Raw genomic sequence first — 13,005 nt, forward strand, 5'->3', positions numbered from 1 at the left:
ACACACGGCACGGCGCGGGGGTTCAAACAAAAAAAGCCATGAATTAACATACGGTGGCAGAAAGACCTACACAGAGCCTCGTAACAGGTCAGATCAATGATGTATCAGGGCACTTATCCTGTTTCTGGCCGTCTAAGAACAAGCTAGTCAAAGGTTGCAGGGAAAAGGTAAGATAAACCTTTCAGGGGACAGTTACGAGGTAGCAAAATGATGACAGGGCCGGGTCAGCATAGACGGTACTCTTCACAGAGATACCATATCCCATGCAATGTGACAACCAGCAGGAACACAGACCATCCCTCCTTCTCTTTCCTCCTAGTTTGAGAGTGCCCACTCCCACTCGGTGTGGCTGTAATTGCCTTGCCCGTCCCCCCCCCATAAAGAAATCAGGCTGCCAGGAACACAAAGTCCTGAGATGGATCCAACTTGCGCAATCCCCACCTGCAGCTTCCTTAATATCGCATGCCAAAAACATGACTGGTGTTCTAGTCAGCAACCTCTTTCTCATGGATAAGGAGGAATCCCTCTCCTTTAATGTGAAATATTTACACTTTTAAAAAAAAAAAAACAAACAACCTTCCGAAACACATTGTTGTTCTTTTTTCACTGGGCATGATATTAGAGAAATTTTTCTTCTTCCTTTTCTTCAGTACATGGATTTAATTTCTGGTGTCCATGCTGCAGGACACACCATGGCCGTGACCAAATGTGCTGACCAGAGACAGGTTGGTTTCCCAAGAGGATGGAAAATTATTCTTGTGGTGGTGGCATGACACTTCCCACACCTGACAGAGAACATTTTACAGGTTTACACTCTTTAGCTTCAAGGTCTAAGAGCCTTTCATTAAGGCAGAATTTCTTCCGTTATTTGCAGTTATAAAAGCAGAGGCCATGCATGCCCTTGCTAAGGATGCCTTAAAAGTTTGCTTCCAAACTTTAGCAGTCTAGCAAGCAGTGAAAAACTCTGCCCTTAGTCAGCTGGAGCCTATATCCAAGAGGTTGCCAGCCTTCATGTAGAGCAAAGCTACATGATTGAACATGATGGTGTCCACTTCTGCTTTCCATGAGTTCTCTGGGATCATTTAGGTCAACCATTTGCAACAGGAGCAACATTCAGCTGTTTTTATATTTTACTGTATTTTCTATACTGGAATAACCATAAATACACTAGGCCTGTGTACTTGGCCTATAAACACTGCAAAACTTAGGACATTCAGGTAAACCAACGAGCATAGTTGAGACCCAAGGTGCAGGCAGGGAGATATTTCACACACTCGAATGAGAGACAGTACTCCATCCACATGCTTGCTCGGCTAACAATGGAAGCAAATGGACAAGTTGTTTACTCTTTGTGAATAAAGTTTCTTCACTTGCATTACTATTCTCCTTCTCTGAACTACGCCTATTGGTCTCTAAACCTTTTAAGCAACTTATCATGATAGATGTAGTCCAAGCAGAAGAAAAAACAAAACAAGAAAACCCCAGCTTATCTAGAGCAATCAGTTCCTCATTTATATAGGCGTATATTAATTCTTCGATGGCACTTCACCAAGGAAAAGGAGGAGGATTCTGGAAGGTTAGTCTATTGTCCTAAAATCTGTGTAAAACAATAGGTATGTAATTTTTTGCCAAAAGAAAATCCTGAATAAAAAAGCAATGCTGTTATCTTACTGCAAGGCCTTAAAAATCATTTGTCACCAACAAACTTTATAGCTGCTTCTCCTCTGAGGCATGCAACTTGCAGAAGACGCAGTTTGGATCCACTTGGATCCATTCTCCGAGTGAAATAAGAGCCTTTTATATGTACAACCTGGCCAAGCTCACAATGAACATCTGAGCTTATGTGCACAAGCCATTGCCCAGTTACCCTCCAGTACATTGCATTTAAAATAGCTGGGTAAATATCTATTGAATAGAAGCGTGATACAAACTGAAGAGCTTTTAAGAGGAATGACTTTTTCCTGTGAGCATCAAAATAAAAAAAGCAAGATTTTAACTCAATTGCAGTAAATGAAAACACAAAATGAAATAATTATATTAAATAGAAGTTTTCCTTCATAGAGTGTTATCAAAATGTAAATACTATGCAGTACTATGCAAAGAATTCAACTGGGGTCTTGTGTATAGCTCTGAATACTACAGTTCATAGCAGGGGACAAGACAGAGGCACTAACTTCAAGCATAGCAAGTTCTTTCCTGCTGTGAGAGGAGGCATGAACCTACCTTCTCTGACAGCCTGTTGCTACCCACCAGCAAGCTCCTGCTCCCACCTCTGTTCCCTTTCTCAAGTCTGGCTCTAAACACACAGGGCTGAAAAACTCAGTTTCTCACATTGTATTTGAAGAAATCAGTTAGAAGATGGAGTGCAACAACTTCAGCAATATAGCCTTTAAGCTTTTTAAACACTCTGGGACAATTATAACCTTATTTTGAACATGTGCATAGCATTGAAGTGCACACGCAGCACTGCTTGTAAAGACTTTTGTTCTATGAAAGCTATTCTAGGAACTGACGGGGTATCCCAATTGTTGCAGTATCTTCATCAATGCAAATAAACACCAATCCCACATTGGGCAACTGTGAAAGAAGTCTGCTTTTTGATGCTTTCATCCAAAATCGTCGTAGAGCCCAGTTGGTGCAGACTATCTTCTTTATGAAAATATTATTCTGTGTAACCTAATTTCTGGCTTGAGTAAATGAATGCCGTTATGCTGAAAGTTATAAGCAGGCTGCTGCTTTGCTCAGGAGGGCACAGCCAAGGCTGCATCTTAAAAACAATCTGCTGAAATAAGTGGGTTCCTGTTCAAATGATGATGCAACACCGCTTAGAAACCACTTTGCGTCATTTCAAACATTACCTTCTCTGTCTTCCCAGAGGTTTTTGTATCTCCTTTCACTCACAGTGCAACTTTACTAAATATGTCTGACCTAAGCAAAGGAAGCTGCTAAGGAGAGCAGTTAAGATCTTGCAGAAAAAACTTGATTCCGAATACTTCATCTGCTCTTGCCAGTCTCAGCATTTTAGCATTCATCCTGAAGTTTAAAAGAAAAGCAACGCTGATTCTTTGTGTTACCTAATCTACCCCCAATGTCAAACCCCAACTCAAAATTGTCAAAATTTTAAAAGTACACCTTTAATTCACAAAGTGTGAACCTTAATTGTTGGCAGTAGTTTCAATAAAAGTTTATGTACAACTTCAAGATTAGCCATCCTGGAAAATATCTACCAAACATAGCATGAAAGTCTAAAAGCCACATGATAACAATATGTGGGAGTTGTTATAATAATTATGAAGCACAACTGCATGATTCCAAGTTGAACACTGATGCAAAAAAAGGAGAAATAACCAACCGTGGAGAAATAATACCTTCTGTGTAAATCATCTGATCTACGTCAATCCTTTGGCAAACAAAAAAAATACAAATGGGACAGAAATAGCTCTCGCTTTTTAGTAGGTGATACACTTAGAGACCAAATACCTCCGTCACATTTGAACACAACATGTATTCACAAATACCACTTACGCCCAGCCAGCACGGACTGACAGATGTTTCTCTAACGAGGACCACTCTACAAGAATAAAGCAAAGTGACACGGCAGATCAGCAGGCTGAGCCACAGCTCAAGGAATTTATTCTCAGCTTTGCTGTTTGCTCAAGGTTAAATAGCAAAACTAGTCACCAAGGCCCTAGCCTGATAATACAAAGGCTTTGGCAGCAGCTCTAGCTTAAGGATTTCCTGGTCTCCTTTTCCCTTCCAGCCACTCCTGTTTGCTGCCCCCGTGGTTATGCCAACACGACTCTGAATCACGCTGCGGTTCCATGTTGTGCACCGGGGTTTTTCCTAATACACATTTTCAAACCCCAAATTAACTCACTCATCTGTTTCATAGCATGCTCATACAAGTGACTGCGTCAGCACCGTGGCAGAGGGAACGCATTGCTGCAGAGGAATGGGCAGGGGGCTTGGTGGAGAAGGACCCTGCTCCACACGCCAGTCCCGTGAGAGTCCCCCACATGACGAAACCCCAGCCAGAGGCACTCTGTGCTTCCCCTTCATCTACTGATGCTTAGCTCCGAGGGGTGAGGAAAGCTTGCTAGTATTATTTTAATGCACTCTGAGGTACTTAAAAAAAAAAAAAAATTATTGCACAAGACACGCATATACCTTACAGTAGCTAGGGGACTACAGTACTTTAAGAAATCATGAACTAGACTTTAACCAATTATAAAATATATCCATTGGCAACGCTGGCATTTACACATACATCTCTCCAGTGCCTCTTTATAAAAGAGCAATGCATTTCAAGAAGCTACGTTTAGGTTTGACTTATTTCAAAACTTTTAAAAAATAAACTCAAGTTTGGATTTTGTTTTCCTAACACATTATATGGTTTGGTTCCACCACATCCTAATATATATTAAATTCCAGCAACTAGCAACTCATGATGTCAAATCTACTTTGACACTTCACTTTATTATTTTCCAGGGAGAACATCAATGTGGAGCTCAAGACCAAATCCAAGATACCAGAAGTCTGAGCAAAATTCTGGAAGGTGATTTTACAGCATCCTGTTCAGAAAGCATGGCTTTCTGAGGGTCTGTTTCTCACATAGAAACATATTTAAAATATAGATATCAATCTATGATTAAAAAAGAAAAAGCTAGATCAGAGTATTCTCCTCCCCTAAATGAGAGTTATCTGCCGAGACGAGGCCACGTGGTCATGCCCAAAGAGATAAGAACAATCTGAACCCATTTACGGGGAGAAAGAAGGGTCAGAGACACTCCCACTGATAGAAAGGAATGTGCCAGTGACAAATGCACTCTGCCCACTGCCAAACCCTTCCCTTGGTGACGAATACTCCAGAAACCCCAACAGCTGCCAAAGCTATCTGTTTTCCATCCCTTCCTCTGTACTATGGATCTCATGAATGCAGGACTTGAACGGATTTCTGTTTAAAAAGAAGTATCAGTGCTCTCCTTTTGAACTTCCGTCCACCAAGGCAGCGGTTCTACTTCCCAGATGCCCTTTGAAGGACTTGGAAGAGCCATGCCCTGGCCTGGGAGCCGGAGTGGGTCAGCAGGCTGCAGAACGAGCCCACTCCTGAGCTCCTTGCCAAGCTCCAGGCGCTTTATCCTGATACCGACCAGCTTCACTTACGCTTCTGAGGAGAACGTCGGAGAGTTTGAAGGATTCTCCACCCCCGCCGAGGTATGCTGCGCAGGAGACGAACGCTGGCTGTCCAACTAGCAGCAGGCTTGTGCTAAATTTCAACCTCTTTGGCCACCTACTCAACTGCTATTAATATTGCCGTTATCGGATCTCACTGAATTCCCACGTGCTGCTGAGAATAGAAAGGCTCCAGTGGAAGATGGGGCTGCCGCATGGGTACAGAAACATGAGGACATTCCTCCACCACTTGGATTCTTAGTGAACTGATACTCAATCCTGAGAGCCACAGTTCACTGCCGAGATTGCTAGAAATAAAACGGTCAGGTTATGGCCGCAGCGTTCGAGAACAGCTTTTAGAAGTGCACCTTTCTATTTGACTATAAAAAGCACATGTATTTTCCACCGGAATACATCCACTGGACCCAATACCACTTACATTGTAACGGCACACAGAGTCAGGTATAAAATGTAGGCAGAAATTGTTTCTCCATGCCCTTACAAAGCCATCTGGCAGCAAGGAGCTCTGTGGGCCCTGATAACTGAGCAGCCTGTCCCCACCCTGCAGTCTCACCTTCTAATGAAGGGGCTGAGGGGTGGAAAAGAGATGCCCAAGAGGGGAAAGGCAGAGAGGGAACGCAGCCGGCCAACACCCTCCGTGGGAACGCGTCGCCATCCATTGCCTCAGAGCCCGTCCTTTCATACTGCCTCTTGAGCATGGCGCTTCCTTGCTGATCTCACCCATTATGCTTCCACGCTATTCTTGCATCCCTTATCAAAACAAAAACAGGCACTTCTAGAAACGTGCATCAGCCCCGGCAAGTCACCAGACACTCATATTATCCATTTCCTCACGCTCTTTTCCGACCCCTCCCTGGGTGGTCCACCTCTGCCAGCTTCTTCGTATCTCAGTCTAATCTACAGGTTCTCCCAAAGAGAAAACTAATATTCAGGATAGTGTGGGGCAGAAGGCATACCTGTGAAATAAAAAATAAAAATAAAACCCTTAAACAACTGCCAAAACCATCCCCAGAAGAACAAGCCTGTGTGGAGGAGCCTGGCTGATAACCTGAGCACTCCTTGGCTCTCGTCTCAGGGGTGGGCAGGGGAAGAGGGATGGAGCATCGCTGCAGCAACAACTTGCACAGAAAGAAGAGACTGATAGGATACTGCAGCTTCCTGCTCAAATGTTAAGCTATAGTAAAGAAAATTAAAGTATTTATAACAATTAGTGTAGCTTTGTTGAATGGTCCCTTTTTGTGTCTTTTACTTACTCCATTCCTAAAACCCCCTAAGTCAGCAGCTTCACTAATTACAGGTAATTAAACTGGGTATTTCTTCTATTGTTTTGTTCGTTTGTTTGTTTTTTCCAGAGCAAATCTAGAATTTTTCCCCAGTCTGTATTGGTTACTTTAAATTCCAGGTCTAGATCGGTACCTATGCAAAAATAAATAGCAGGTATTTTATTTCTGAAAGGTACCAGTCACATGCCATATACTTTGGCCAAGAAGCCATGAGAACATCCAGTGACTTTTATAAGAAATGATAGACTCTCTGCACAAGGAATTAGAAGCTGCAGAGTTGACTCCAAGCTCACACGGAGTGTTAGAAGTTCTCAAAGGAAATCAAACAGTTTGTTCATATTCAAGAGGATGTTTGAATTTCAGAAGTGAAATTACTTGCTTTTCAAGAAAAAACCCCCCACACTTAAACACAGCAATTTAGACAGATGGATAGATAGCTATCATATCACTGTTTACACACCCTATAGATTTTTATAACTTCCAAAGCATTGGTCTAGCACTTGGAGCATATCACTTTGCTAGATCACTCCATCTCTCCTTCTTTTACCTCCCTGTTACCTCTTTTAAAAAAAAAAAAACCCACAAAACTGTACATAATTCAGTTGACCCTGGCACCAGGGCTATAGTAAATGTTACAACTTCTATCTTTTTTCTTCCTTGTACCTTCTATAAATGTTGAGATTTTACACTCCCCTCTCCCAAAAATCAACAGTCTTGAGCTCATCCTGTTGATCATCATCTACATTAACTTCTCTTGCATTCAGTTTTGAAGATCCTTTCCCTTCATTCCCCCCCACCAAACTAGACCATCTTGTGTAAATTTTGTAGATTAATTTGAAGATAAATCCATCTGGGGAACACACACTTGTGCTAGCATTCTTTCCAAGAGGAACAGTTGGTATATCTGGGGAGTCACTCTGAAAAATAAGTATCAAAACAGGCAATTAAATGCAATGCTGTAAGTTTTTAGAAATATATACAAAACACATGAAGGTGCAGCTGTTAACCAGCACAGAAATTGTTCAACAGCATTTTACAAAAAATTATTCTGTATGAAGTATATTATTTGCTTTAGCTAAGCTGCAGCAACCATGGCAACTCACAGTTAGCATTTTTTCAAGACAATACAGAAATTCACTTTTCTATTGCCTGATGCCTCTTTGCCATTATTAAATTAAATATTTCCAAAATTGTTGTCCTTTTTACTCCCACTCTCACATTTAACTGAAGTATTTCAACATCCCCTTGCCCCACAGGCAGATACCAGAGGTAATTTTGTAGAATAGCCCTCAATACTGACTCATTTATTCCCTCTAAAGTATCGCTCAGACACCTCTGCACCAACTCAGGGTACGGATAAACAAGTTACTGCAAGGTAAGCTAGGGCAGAAAATTTTCCATCTACCAACTACTCCATAGCAACTGCCTGCATGCACTCTCTTACCCTCGACCCCCAGGATTAATACAATCGTTCAATTTGGATAAAGCATTCAGACGTGGTCCCTTGGGAAGAGCTAGGATTTGGCAGGTTATACAACTTTGCTTGTTCAGAGAGACAGAGATATTTTTATAGCCTATAATCAGAGAGGAGAAAAAACCACCACCTTCCTGCATTCATTCTCCTCCCTTGGTCCATGCCCAGAGAAAGATTTGGTAAGTGTAATCCTTTGTTATTTTTGTGTCAAGCAAACAGGTGGTGATGTACAAGTGCCTTGAGTATGAGCAAAACAGTTTACTACATCTTACAACTCTCAATAGTGACTTCAAGACATTTATTTAATTTTTCATGGTGCGCAAAAAAAAATTAAAAATAAAACAACCTCATGTCTATACTGCATAATTTATACCGGATATTTGGTGACAAACATATCTGCTGATAAAGAAAAAAAGATGACTGACAGTAACTTAATCCAGGTACTGCTATGCTCACGCCTGTGCTAACATTGAGTTTCACCAGTCCAAATAGGTATCTGCTCAGTTGCTGTTGTTCTAACACTTATAGAGAAAACAATTTAGCGCAGAGGTGACTCACTAAGAGTTAACAGCAGAAACTGCAGATGCCCTATCCATGGCCCGTTAGTGGGAAGTAATCCAGGCTTCAGTCCACTCCAGTTGCCATCTCTGCAGGGGAGCCAAGACCCATAATGGCAGGTATAAGCATGAGGAAGCATATATCCTCCTGAGAGGAGACAGACCCCCTGCATTTTGGGGGCACGTGGGATATGCAGCACTTGAGAGTCACTTGCACAGATTTCTGAGGGCTCATTTTTTCCCCTAAGCAATTTCAGTGTAGTGCTGGCCAAACTATTGTACAGAAGGACAGAGAATTGAGGCAGTGTCTACCCCAGCCCTTCTTTTTATTCTCTACTTTTGTCATATTATTTAAGATCAAAAGCTTTAGGAGTTTAAAGTGGGATTACTAAAAGCACAGCTTTGGGGAAAGTGTGATAGAGCTAGGATTTTGGAAAGAATTTAGATTTATTTATAGAGATGGACAGAGCAAAGATGACAAAATGGAGGTACAAGGTAAGTGCAGTTTATTCCATGATAAAGATTTTGGAAACAAGTTAAAGTGATGTTGGAATTTGTTCTTAAGTAGAAATAAATCACTACTGCATGACTGCATCATTTAGTTTAGTCTCTACATTTGGAATAAAAACTTTAAAGGACTACTGGGTTTTCTCAGTAATATTTTGGCAAAATATTTCACAAGCAAATAAGAAGCACTGACAAAATTATAATGCTTCCTTTTTGAAATTTTGCCGTATTTTCTCTATGTTTCTTTGGGTTACCCTAGCAACACAGAGCACAACATCATCGTTCATCACACAGAGCACAAAAATATGAAACACAGACTGAACCCGACTTCTCTCTATTGAAGTCAGTTATCTGTTAAATTATGTTGATGCATATATGTCCAGAAGAAATGAGGTACACAGATACAACTGAACTTTATTATTTCCTATGTTTTCTTGCTATGCCTTCATTTGTAAGGAAATATTTAGAGCTAGGAAAGAGCACTACAATTAATGCAGAGTCAAATGTTAATCTATTCACCCTTATCAGAAAAGAATGCAAAAAAAGGATGTATTCCCCTTGAACCAGCCCTCCCAGAAGACATGGTGTGAAACAGCAATACAATTTAAAACAAAAACAATACAAAAATCAAGTAAAATTCACAAAGTGTACTACACTTAGCAAAAATGTGCCCTTTTGTTTTGGGGAACAGACAAGCCCTAAGATAAGCAGATATTATTTTCCATAGTTGCTACAATTCTCACCTCCCATCCTCAGCTCCTGCAACAGCCACACGTAAGGGAGCTACTTAAAGATGTTATTCAGGTTCCTTATGGCTTCAGATTTATTTCTGTAACATTTGAAATGATGAAATTCAATTTGTTGCTATCAATATTACTGGATAACTATTATCTTTTTTTATTAGCTTTTTGGGGGAGGATTTGTCCACCCTAGTGGATAGCAGTGCTTTAAGGCTACTTAGAGCAGCCAAGTCAGAGGGTATTTTTAAACATTTGCTCAAAACATCAAGCTTTTTGGGCCAGGTTTTCTGGCCAAGTTTTTAATGTTGGAAAAATGAATGCTCCGTAACTGCAAAGTGAGAGAATGGGTAAAAGTCCAAATACTTGCTTTGCCAGAATGTTAGAAAGTCTGTGTGGGAGGCAAAAAGGGGGAGGGAGGGTAAAAAAAAAAAAAAAAAGTTAAGCTAGTCTGACCATATACCTCTGAAGTTGGAGAATTTACATCAGTTCTGAGCATCCCAACCTACTGAAACCAAATGTGCTATTAGTCACTTGAGAGTTTCTGTTGTAAAGTTAGAGGAGTCTGAGAATAAAAACTTGAACAAAATTAATGATATGGGAAAACAATCCCAGCCAGGGAACTATAGATGATCTCACACCTCTCTTTCACTGGTACTCATGAAGTATGTAATTTGTACCACAAAACTGATGACTGAGGGGAAAAAAAAAAGCTTAATACACCAATTAAGACACCACCAAAATGCTCCAACAAGCTATTACAACTAAGTCTGGTGGTAGGGAGGGAGTGGAACAAAACGATCCGATTCTGCTCCAAGTGAGGCCATGGCAATATTCCCAACATCTTTAATGAGTGCATGAGTAAATGCTAAATTAGGAATCTTCCTTCTCACGAGAAAGAAGATACTATATGCACCAACTCTTGGAAACTACAGTTAGCCATCTGTAGAATTTCATCAACTGCCTAGCCAGATGAAGCACTGGAGAAATAGGCTCCTTAAACACCCATGGTGGTTGTAAGCTATCCTTCCCAGAAGTCAATCAAACCACAGAGCCAGGATAACACAAAAGTAACCCTTGGGCTCTGGAAGAGGCTATTGTACAAATCCTTTCCCCAACAATCTTCATCATTCCTACACAAAGACCAGGCAGTCTTTTCAACCCCGATAAGGTTAATAGAAACCTTGAGACTCTCATCTAGGAATCCACAGCTTCTGAAGACTAAGGGTGTCTTGAAAACCTTGTGAATGGCAATCATTACTGTATTTAATCGTTGCAAGGATTAAATCAAACTAATGGTTAAACTGCAAAGTATGTCAATGGCACCAGTTTGCTACAAGGCTCAGGTTCATAAGGGACAGTACGCATGTTGCGTTACCAACAGACCTGCTACCTTGGAAAGTGTCTATGGAAGCAGCCTTTTTGGTCTCAAGTTTTTAGCCCTATTTGATTCAGAAATTCCAGCAACAACAGTGCTGTCACTATATTCACTGTTTTACAATTCAGTGAAAAACCAAGACCTTATCATCCCCTCAAGGAAGACTGATAATCTAGACAGGATGAGAAATGCAAAGGCAGTTTGCTAAAGCTAATTGGATGTTTCTCCTCTTCATTACACTTAACTCTAGTTTAGCCTACCTGAAACAAATTACATTTGGGGAAGAATCACACAGGAAGCCATCTCAGAGGTCTCATCACCAATGTGCATATTGCAACAGAGACACACAGAATAATTTCCAAGGTCTCTCCTCCTCCTTTTCACCTCCAGGCTAACAGAGCTACAAGAAGAAATTAACTCAGTGCAACGAAGGAATAACCAGTAGCATCCTCCAATGAGTAGAGGATAAATCAGTCTCTGCTGATGGTTTAGCAATAGGTTGCCAAACTGCAGCAAAACTCAGCTGCTCCTTGACAGGAAGGCAACCACCATAAAGTACAGGATAAAAGAATGGGATGGAAATGCCTTCACCTTTTGACCCACAGATAGCATACATGGGAGATAACCTTGAGCATTATCATCATGTTCAGTTGCCAGATGGCAAACCATTGACCACATTATCCACAAAACACTGGAAGTTTTTTGCAATATACTTTCACTTTCTTGCTGCATAGCATTAGCACTTGGCGGTGAAGGCCACAAAAAAATAGCTGGAATGCTCTTAACATTTTATCCTCTCTACATTTCAGTGGAATGTGAAATGTAGAGACGTAGGTGCAGTTAGTGGCCCAATTAACCTGCTAGAGTATACATTTTAAAAATAAATTTAATAAAAGTCACTGTTGTAGATGGTTTTTTAGCAAGTGAAGGTACAAAGACATGCAACAGCCTTCATCTTCAAGGAAATACATTTATGGCAGAGTAGTATAGTGTACAAGTTTTCCAAGATACTCAAAAATAGCTTATACTGCAGTGTAAGTTATGCAAGCCTCATCTTTAATAACACAAATCAGTACTATCAAAAACAGCTCATGAGATAAAAAATCAGCCATCTGTTTGATGCTAATTTATTGGAAGACACTGATTCAGAACCACTGCAGTAGTCAGATATTTATTGCTCAAAGAGAAAGAAGATGAATGTGAAGTCTTCTGCCACACTGCATTTAAAGCTCTTTGGTTGGAAAACAGGACATTGAGTACATGTAAAAGTATGCACCCCAAAATTTTTTTCAGGTAGGAAAGAATCTGTAGAAGCCTTTGCTAGGGAAAGAAATCCAGAACTGTTGCATGAACTCTGAACAAAATGTCAAGTATGTAATTATTTGAACTATTATTAAAAGTAACATAGTTATTACTTAAGCCCCTGAAGGAAAAACCGTAACAGGCACAGGAGAGGTACACAGGTACTCAGGTACTATATTTGAACTTTTTTGTATAATAAAGTTACCAACAAAAACCAGGCAATGCTTCAAAAAGGAAAGCCACCAGGAAAATAATAATAAATTAAAAGCACAGAGGTATCATTCTTTGCAAAGAGAAAAAACAAACTCCTGTCAAAAGCACTCCCAAATTGCTTCTCTTTTTAAGCAGTGACATTGAAATTTTAGCATTGATGAATGCTGATAGCATAGAAATCAGCAGATTGGATGTGAAGTAAACAGGCCTTTTAAAATACATAAATGCACATTTAAATTCATTCTGCGATGATTTACAATGTGTAAAATCTCAAATACACTGATTTTCAGTGTCATACCAATTCCCCTCAAAAATATGTTCACTAACACGCTCATGATTCCAGAGCAACTTACAGAAATAA

The 13,005-nt window shown here is 40.4% G+C and overlaps 1 protein-coding gene across 11 annotated transcripts in view; it reads right to left on the minus strand.

The window, feature by feature from the left end:
- The window catches only part of LMO7 (LIM domain 7), a 136,223-nt gene that overhangs the window by 46,750 nt on the left and 76,468 nt on the right, over positions 1-13,005 (minus strand). The gene's annotated exons all lie outside the window — the stretch shown is intronic.

The sequence above is a fragment of the Ciconia boyciana genome, chromosome 1, assembly GCF_034638445.1.
Source record: "Ciconia boyciana chromosome 1, ASM3463844v1, whole genome shotgun sequence".
NCBI classification, from domain to species: Eukaryota; Metazoa; Chordata; class Aves; order Ciconiiformes; family Ciconiidae; genus Ciconia; species Ciconia boyciana.